Raw genomic sequence first — 10,473 nt, 5'->3', positions numbered from 1 at the left:
TAGTGTACTTGTAGGTACTAATTCACTAATCCCTAATTTCAGCTTGTGAAAAAAAATACATTTATTAGATTTTAAAAACATCATTTTGATGTAAAAAGAGTCAGCTTTTGAAAAATATATCTAGTTTAAGTTTAATTTCAAGTAACTTTATTCAAAAAGTGCTGTACCACCACCAGAACACGGAGATGAGGTCTGTAGGCAGGGCCTTATTTTAGCCACACCTCTGCACTTTAGAGCAGGAAGTGAGACTGCATCCCTGTCCCTCATGACCACATGGTGAGCAGTTAGATTATGTTTTTAAGTAACTGTGTCCCAAAATCTGAAAATCAGTGTGGACCTTTAAGAGCAGTCTGTGATGGTCAGACAGATTTGCAGATGCTCACAGATAAGATGCGGTGACTTTAATTATCCACTCAGTCCAAAGGGTAAAACACAACACAGTATAAGATCCAGTCCAGTAATCGATAACATGAAACCATCCGACAAAAGGGGCAACAGTATCCAAGGGGCAAAAACACAAATCATACACGGGAAAACTCGTCCAAGGTTCGATACACAAAATACACAGAATAGCAGAATCAGGGAACGCTCATTAATCGTCTAAACAATACTTCACAAAGTTCTCAACCTGAGTCCCTGCTTAAATATTAGTAGGGGATGAGCATCAGGTGAAAGGAGTTCAATAATCAGGCGACTGAGAGCGCTGATAGGTGCATGGGGAAACCACGTGACCTGTCTGAGAATCTTGGGGGTTGGAGTTTTCAAAGGCCGAGTCCCCTAGCACGTGATCGATCATGTGGTCTCCCCAAGCACTCTGGGAGATGAAGTCCAGCTCCTTCGCAGAATGCATGACACAGTCACTACTGAAACACATGGTTTTATGATTTTATGTCAGTACAACTACTCAAAGCTGTGTGTGCTCATCATGTCCTGGCCATTGGATGTTGAGTCATGTTCATTGGCTAAAATTGTCACTAACAAAATGTTAGTTAAATGTTTTGATACGGTTATGATGTTATTGTTGGTGAGAAAATGAAATGTTCAGTCATTTATCATGATTGATTTCAGGGTCATTCAAATCTAAAGTATTTTAGTTTAAAAGCCAAATGTGTTTTTTCTTTTTTAACTCTGACTTCGAAGCAGTTCTATAGTATGATCAGTCCCTGACAGACGTTCTGTCGCTTATCCATGTTGTGGAAACAAAAGCTTATAACCTGACTTTAAATTCATCCATTGGTTTTAGAAATGACTCCTATGAAAGCTGAAACCCTCCCAAATGAGGTTTAATTTACAAAAATAAATTTGCTTCAATGCAGAAATATTGATCATTTAATGAACACAGAAAGATTTTGGCAAGACAAAAGTTGTCACCAACAGAAAGTAAATGTGAAAATCAAACAAATAATTTACCTCAAAATACAAACATTCATGACATTGGTGAATGAAGTGGTACAATTTATTGATGAAGTCATCAGGAATAGCAAAGACTGCAGTCTTGCATGCCTCCCAGAGTTGGTTTTGTCTTCCAAGCGTCCTCTTTCATCCTACCCCAAAATGATGTTCATGTCTGGTGACTGGGCTGGCCAGTCCTGGAGCACCTTGATCTTCTTTGCCTTGAGGAACTTTGATGTAGAGATGGATGTATGAGATGGAGCACCATCCTGCTGCAAAATTTGACCCCTTTTATAATTGGGAATGTAAGAGGTAGCTAATTCTTTTGATATTTTAGGCTATTGATATTGCCTTCCACCTTGCAAATGTGTCACACACCCCCATACTGAATGTAACCCCAGACCATGATCTTTCCACCACCAAACTTAACTGTTTTCTGGGTGTATCTTGAATCCATACGGGCTCCAGTAGGTCTCCTGCCGTATTTGCGGTGGCTGTGGTGTAATTCAACTGAAGATTCATCTGAGAAATCCACCTCCACCAATTGTGTGTGCAATAACTCAGAGGGACACTAACTTAATTTAAATAATTTAAATAATTGTAACTGCTTTATACCTGATGTTTCATATTACTATCACAATCACCGCCACTTTACTATATTCTTAAGTACTTAAATCTGGTGTACATACTGTAAATTCTCTATATTGTCTTAAATTATTAGTAAAGTGTTTATTTTTACATAAATGGCTGCAACTGTAACAACTGCAATTTCCCCCTGGGATCAATAAAGGAATCTGAATCTTCTGCCACTTCTCCAGCGTCCATCCGTGTATCAGGCTGTGGGCCTTGGCAAATGCCACACGGTTTTTTAATTGCCTTTTGTTTAGTGCTGGCTTCTGGGCACTGATTCGACCATGGAGGCCATTTCAAGACAGAATCCTACAAACTGTTCTAGTTGACAGGGACTTGAGGTGACCAGGCTGAGAGGGGCTGGCTTTGGATTTTCTAACCAACAAACGTTCCTCCTGAGCAGTTGTCTTGCGGGGTCTGCCGGACCTGGGCTTGTCAAAAACATCTCCAGTCTCTTCAAATCTTTTTTTAATTCTTTAATTTGTCTCAGCATCAAGTACAAAGGTGCCAGCCACCTCTGCAGTGGATCTGGTCTTCAGCCTCTTGATAATCAAGGCTTTGGTCGCAGGGTGGATTTTTGGCATGTTGTCAGAGGTCAAGCTGCAGTTCAAGTGAAGGTCTGGGCTGCTGGGTTTTTTTTATACACACCCACTAATTAACCGATCAATTAGTGAGCACAGGTGAGGCTGTAAACTAGGATTGGGTGCATTATACGACAAGGCGACAAAACGTTTGTCTTGCCAAAATCTTTCTGTGTTCATTAAATGATCAATATTTCTGCAGTGAAGCAAATTTACTTTCATAAATTAAGCCTCATTTGGGAGGGTTTCAGCTTTCATAGGAGTCATTTCTAAAACCAATGGATGAATTTAAAGTCAGGTTATAAGCTTTTGTTTCCACAACATGGATAAGCGACAGAACTTCTGTCAGGGACTGTATAGCAAGAGATCAAAACTGGATCAGGCTTAATCGAACTTCGTAAATGCCATCATGAGCTCTGATACAGATGTGGACAGTATTTTGTCTTTGAGAAGTCGGTAAACTTTGAATTAAAATATTATATATTCACTGTCATGTTTTCTGAGCACAACAGTCTCTTGGACCCCACCCCACCTCCAGCCTCCTCCCAGGGGTTAGACCACAAAACCATTCCATCTTGTGTGAAATGTATGAAGACATCTTTTTTGCTTTCAATAGTTTTTTCATACACTGAAGTGATGGTGAACTTTCAATGAGTATATTTAATCTTGTAGAACAATGTAAGAAATTCAGTGCACTTGTTTTATAAAATGACTCTAATATTGATGGTGTCTTTAGTTCAGTTACGATTTTGTTGCGCAGTTTCGTGATTTTTCTTATTCAGATCAAGAAAGACAAAAAAAAAAAAAACAGAAAAAGCCCCCCAGAAAACTGTGCAGTGAAGGTGGGCTTCCAGGACTGGAGCTCCAATGGCCTGCATACCAATTCTGGTGAAGTAACAATTTCGAGCACAAGAGGGAGACATCTCATCACATACAAGGGCATGGAATGACTGTTTGCCATAAGCATCAAATTTGTATTATGAAAGTAAGTTTGGGCAATCCTAATCTGAATTATGAGGTGTCGGCCCTGCAGTTCTTAAAGGTTTAACACATTGTATCATCACCGTCAGAACAAAACCTCATATCTGCAAAACTTTACAGGAGGAGGGAAAACAGTGGGGTGGGGGGCATTTTTGCAGGGTAGGACACTTGTTAAAAAAGTGCAAAGATTTTTGATAATATAATATATATATATATATGTATGTTCTATTAAATTCTTCTTCTTTCGGCTGCTCCCTTTAGGGGTCGCCACAGCGGATCATCTGCCTCCATGTTGCCCTATCCACTGCCTCCTCTACTTTCACACCAACCATCTCCATGTCCACCTTCACTACATCCATAAACCTTCTCTGAGGTCTGCCTCTTCTCCTTCTACCCGGCAGCTCCATCTCCAACATTCTTTGACCAATATATCCACTATTCCTCCTCAACACATGTCCAAACCATCTCAACCTGGCCTCCTTCAACTGCTCCACCTTCACTGTCCCTCTGAACTGCTCATTTCTAATCTTGTCCATCCTTGTCACTCCCAATGAAAATCTCAGCAGCTTCATCTCCGCCACCTCCAGTTCAGCCTCCTGTCTTTTAGACAGAGCCACAGTCTCCAAACCAAACATCACAGTAGGACGCACTACTGTCTTGTAAACCTTCCCTTTCACTCTTGCTGCTATCCTTCTGTCACACATCAGCCCTGACACCCTTCTCCACCCACTCCATCCTGCCTGCACCCTCTTCTTCACCTCTTTTCTACACTGTCCATTGCTCTGGATGGTTGACCCAAAATATTTGAAGTCATCCACCTTTACGACATCTACTCCTTGCATCTTCACCTTTCCACCTGCCTCCCTCTCATTCACACACATGTATTCCGTCTTATCTCTACTGACCTTCATTCCTCTCCTCTCCAGTGCAAACCTCCACCTCTCCAGATTCTCTTCCACCTGCCTCCCTCTATGTTCTATTAAATTCTATTCTATTAAATTTCTATTAAATCTATAAAATTCTATTCTATTAAATTTCCCATACCAATCACATTATTTGGTCACTACAGATGACTGGGTTACTGAAAATTCAGAGTATGCACACATAGCTAGGCCAAAAAGAGTCTCTGAAGCAGGTAGCCTAAGAGCTAATCCTTACATAAGTATTGTTTGTGTACATTACAAAGCATTTGCATATGCGATTCTTATTAATCATTTTTGTGTTCTAATATTGACATGTAAAAGCATTAGATATCCTGAGGATAAGGTAAAAATGGTACTTTGTTAACGTAGTTTTATGTACAATCTGCAAATTTCATGTGGTGCTATTAAATTTAAATTTAAAAAGCTCATTTTAAAGCTAAGCAGTTTTTTAAAGAGGAACCATCAGAACTGCATCATTATCAGTGTCAACAAAGAACAAGTAGTTTTGTCTCATCTCTACGTGACAACTAAATTGTGTCATTCTTTAAGGCAATACTAACCACCAGCAGCTGTTTATTATACATATATTCTAATGCTGGGTCACTGGGTGGTAAAATAGTTCAAAACCGGCTGTTTTAGAAAACACAGGGGGGGAGTTTGGCTAATAAACAGGTTTTGGGTTGCTTAGCTGGTAAAGACTGCAGAATCTTCAGTGCTGAGTAGGCACACCTGCTGGGTTCAGTTTAAAAACCCACACCAGCAACAAACAAAACCACTGTCAGCAGAAAAAAAGAAAAACAAAAACTCTGTGCTTGGGTCCACCGTTGATATATCCATAGAAAACAAAGCCGAGGTGCTAAAAACTCCATTTTAAGCACAAGATTGGAGATTTTGTGTGAATTGTGTGAAAGTGAGGGGTCCATTTATAATGAAGAAATGAAGAAAACAGTACCATAACAGACTGTCCATCAAAGGACTATTATGGTGATGTTATAGAAGGGTCTTTCTAGGAAGAAGAAATACAAAAAAAAAAATAATAAAATTTTAAAATGTTATATAAAATGGAAAGTGGGGAAGTAATAATAGTTTTGGTAAATGCTTAGGGTCGCCTTTCCTATTTAACAGCTGACATTCAGCTTTCCTGACAATCAAACTTCTAATTATAGAACAAAACTGGCGAAACTGATTGATTTAAAAGGCAGCTGTGGGTTGGTTTGATAGTTTAAGTGTCTGCGGTCCTGAGAAACTCTCAGTGAGGAAGATGCCATATTCATACAAATTGATAATTGATATTTCACTAACAGACACGACAAAAAGGCCAGTTCACTATTTCAACAAGTTTGTTGAAATTTTTCATCCAACACCACCTACAAGGCTTCCAGGTTATAACCTTAATAAGCTTTGTTAAAATAAGACCAGGTATTGGTTGTTTCGTGGTAAAACTCGTCGTTATCTTAGGTCTAAAACCAGCGTGATGATAGTGTTTTGCTAAAAGAAGTGAACGGGTCAGGACAGATGTCCGAGACAGTATGCACCAGACCCAGCACATTGCATACGCTCATCTGCTCGATTACCAAACGGTTTTGTGGCATTGCTAAAATGTGAAAATGTGTACATAAATCTAGGAACAACAACGGCTAGATATGATAAAATTACAAAGAATAGATTTGCAAAGTTTTTACTGGCCAACTTAATTCCTTTTCGTTACAGTTTTTAAGTGTTTGGGAACCAGGTTGTGTAGTTTTGCAAGTGAAATTTGTGTGTGTGTATATATAGATAGATAGATAGATAGATAGATAGATAGATAGATAGATAGATAGATAGATAGATAGATAGATAAAATATAATATATTCACTCAAAAGAGGCATAACTCTCGCTAGGACGAAGCAATATGAACAAAACAACCAGCAGTGTGCTAATCAGTATATGGAGCTATGAACAAGCTGGGATGCCCCTGTCAGAGCGATGAGGTAGGCGCAGGACAGGCGTTGCAATGTTTAACCTCTCTTTGCAGCTTCCGTGTGCAGACCCCTCCCCGTTCCCCTTCATGTGTCTGGCCGAAAACTGAGATCACTTCCAGTATCACATGTAATGCAATCGATTACACACACGTTAAGGTATGCAGCATATATTTTTGGTTCAGATTGCTTCATCTTAACGGGAGTTACAACACAATATTCAGGGCCTCTTTCGAGTGAATCTCCCTGTACATTCTCAGTACATGACAGATCATGACTGCAGGCAGGCCAGTCAAGCATACATGCACCCTGTGTCCATGAATAACCATGGATTACCCAGGAAAAGACGTCATCTTGATGGCAGCATGTCTCTCTGAAATCCCAATATACGCCTTAACATCATTGATACCTTCACACATATACCAGTCACCCATGCCTTGGGCACTGAAGCAGCCCAATACCATAAGAGATGGCTTTTGCACCTTTCACTGATAAAGGTCTCGATGGTCTTTGACACAGAGAACTCAGCATCCTTTTTCCCCAAAAAACAAGCTGAAACATGGACTCATCTGACCTCAGCACACATTTTCACAGCCTGCATGCCACATAAATCCTATGGATTAGCGATCCAAAATTGAAATAAAATCAAGTTTTAATGTTTAATGTTGTTTGCTTTACTAATTAGAATAACATCAAACAACATCAGCGCATTACCAACAGCTTACCGTCACAATATACACACAATACAATATATAATTTGCTCTCTGTGGTTTTAGAGTCTCGCGATATTGATTGTGAAGTAGGATCTTATTGACAGGAGAATGGTAGCAGCGCCCACTAAGCTAACTGGGAATGTCGAATGATTAGACTTTGTGGTCTGGCAGTGGTTTATGGGTTTAATGCATGCTGGAATGCATTGTAGTGCTTTTAATGCAGTTATGAGTTGAGTTACAAGAATTTCTTGTGGTTCAATCTTAATGTAAAGAGGCCAACATGATCCCACATGATTCTTTTTTATTCATCTATATGCCAATAGTCATGTGCAAAAAAGTTTGAATGCTTTCTGTTTATTGGCTGAGTTTGACATATCAGAGAACAATGTGTGCCATAACTTTTGCACAGGCCAAATCTGGCGTTTCCCCAAGATGTTACAGTCAGCAAATATCTATCTGTCTATCCGTCTGTCCGTCCATCTGTCATCAGGTGTGGAAAAAACGTAATAGTTAATATTCCAAAATATAAATCTGGAAGATTTGTACTGAAGTAGTATTGAAAGTAAATACCAGTGCTGGTAATATGGCTGGTTAGCATGGGATGGTCAGTCAGGTAAACCTCTCTCAAGAAACACACAAGTATTTATGATATGATTTATGTTATGAACTATTAAAACCCAAAACACTACGAGAGGCAGTACTAAGCTAAATATGTACAAAAGTATTCTTTATAGGATACTTTCTGTTGGTAGGTGGCTATTCCAAACCATGACCTCTGGATTTAAACTTGAAAATGATATTTACATTTTATTTATTTAGTTTTGATTTTTTTTATTAAAATTGAAAAATAGGGATTCATCCAGTTTCATTTTTAAATAAATAACTTTCAAAAATGATGTCCCACATTTTAGCCACACCTGTGAGTTTTAGAGCAGGAAGGGAGACTGCATCCCTGACCCTCAGGGCCACATGGTGAGCAGTTAGATCCCATTTAATGCACTTTTGTTTTTATAATTATTTTACCCTTCACTGTGCTACACATCTGTTGTTGTTTTAGAGAATATTTGTAGTTCCTCCAAACTTTCATTAACACTTAAAAGGCAAGCAAACACAAACTATACAAACCAGTAAACCTGGAAGAGCTGGAAAACCCAAAGTTCTGACTGGGTTTATTTCCTGAGGCAAATTTTAAAAATGCAGTTATAAGGTTTACAGCTAGGATTCCGTAATATGTGCAGTGCAGGTCAAACAAGTCCACAACATCTGTGGAAAGAGCAAGTCAAGGTGGACCACAAAACCAAGGCTCTCTCAATCAGAAGATATATAAACACTTAAAAACCACTATAGGGCACACCCTGCTACACCCTGTTTATCTTATTATGTGATGTAGGGACTAATGGTCATTATGTTTGGGTAGACTGGGGTCTTTCGCACAGTCAGCAATAACCCAATGGGCAAACTTCATTAGGTTACCATCATCCTCCATTAGACTGACTTTCACCAGTGGTCTCTCTACTCGAGTGTGGCTTCAGGGATTTGACTCTGAGGTGAATGGAAGGATAATGTTGAGACAGACAGAGCTACGCCACCATCTGATTGGATGAAAGTAACTCTGTGTGGTGTTTACAGTCTTCATGACTTTTATTATGAATTTAGAAATTATGATTGGTCGAACTGTCAGTCTATGCATTCATCAGCGAATCAATCTTCCCCTTTTAAAATTAATCTGAAATGGGTTTCAGAATAATTGCCCAGAAAAAAAGCTTTAAATTATGAAACAGCTAACTAAATAAGCACCAAAATGTAAAAAAAAAACATAATGAACTTATTCCAGCAAAATAAATGAATTATTTTTAATTAATGTAAGCTTGGTAGCTTTGTGTGATAGTGTGAGACCTGCCGAGTGTGGGACTTGGATACATTTCTCCACTGAAAACCTTGCCACATCTTTGAGGTTTGTAGCTGTTTAAGCATGGGTGGTTACGACCACCAATTTGCAATAATATTTAGGACTTTTGGAAATAAAGCTTTTCTTCACAGTTACTGTTTCTTTTAAAGCTGTCTTAAATTTCTTTATCGTGTTAAAAGATCCATCCAGCCAAGAAGAATCCAACTGGCAGCAAAGTAGCCCCAGAGGATCAAATTGCCATCCTATGTTAGAGTTGGCGCAGTCATTTTTTCTTATTAGAAAACGTGTCTGCAGGCGTTTTTCAGTTACCTGTTGAAACCGTTTTTGGCCTTGGTTTTGGCTCACTGATTATAAAAATTAACCAAGGCTGTTTCCTCCAAAATGAGACAGTATACGCACTGTACTATTGCTGCCCACATATTGCCCCTACTTTCTACTTAAGCTTGATGGAAAGTTTTAGATGGCACAGCTAACTCTGACAACTGACATTATATTGTGTAATTAATTCATGACACAGCTCATGTATCCTTGTAACAGTGGAGGTTCTTGAGGGAAATGGCTTTCAAATTTGCTATTGCTGTTGTTAGTCTGCTGCTCGTTGATCCACCCATAAGTCTCCCTATATTAAAGGTTTGGTATTGTCTACTGTACTGTAAAAAAACAATAAAATAAAACTCTGGCATAAGTGATTCTATGAAGATATGATGTTGCTTTAAAGAAACATCCACATTTTTACACAACAGTCCACAACTCCTATATATAATGTGGTTGGAGGGCACACTTTGAGGTTAGGGATTGTCTCCATCCCTACACATTAAATGTCTAATAATGTCTTTAATATAGAATTAAGCGTTTCTTCTCCTTTATTGTCAGCATGTTTTCATTGTGTGTATATTGTATGCGGGCGGCATGGTGGAGTGGTGGGTAGCGCTGTTGCCTCACAGCAAGGAGGGCCTGGGTTCGATTCCCCGGCCGGGTGATCAGGGTCCTCTCTGTGTGGAGTTTGCATGTTCTCCCTGTGTCTGCGTGGGTTTCCTCCAGGTTCTCCGGTTTCCTCCCACAGTCCAAAGACATGCAGTCAGGCCAATTGGAGATGCTAAATTGCCCGTAGGTGTGAGTGACTGTCTGTGACTGTCTGTCTGCCCTGCGATGGATTGGCAACCTGTCCAGGGTGTATCCTGCCTTCCGCCCGAAGACTGCTGGTATAGGCTCCATCACCCCCCCCCCCCCCCAGCGACCCTGACGGAGAAGCGGCTTAGAAAATGGATGGATGGATGGATGGTTGGTATGTGGTATGCATGAATTTCTTATGCTGTTACATTTTAAAATTGCGGCTGTGACAGAAGTTGCTAACATGTTTTGGAATCCATTATTTCATTTGTGAA

This window comes from Pygocentrus nattereri, chromosome 22 (genome assembly GCF_015220715.1).
Source record: "Pygocentrus nattereri isolate fPygNat1 chromosome 22, fPygNat1.pri, whole genome shotgun sequence".
Lineage (NCBI taxonomy): Eukaryota > Metazoa > Chordata > Actinopteri > Characiformes > Serrasalmidae > Pygocentrus > Pygocentrus nattereri.
The sequence above is the reverse complement of the archived record's forward strand: the minus strand, read 5'-3'. Positions refer to the sequence as shown.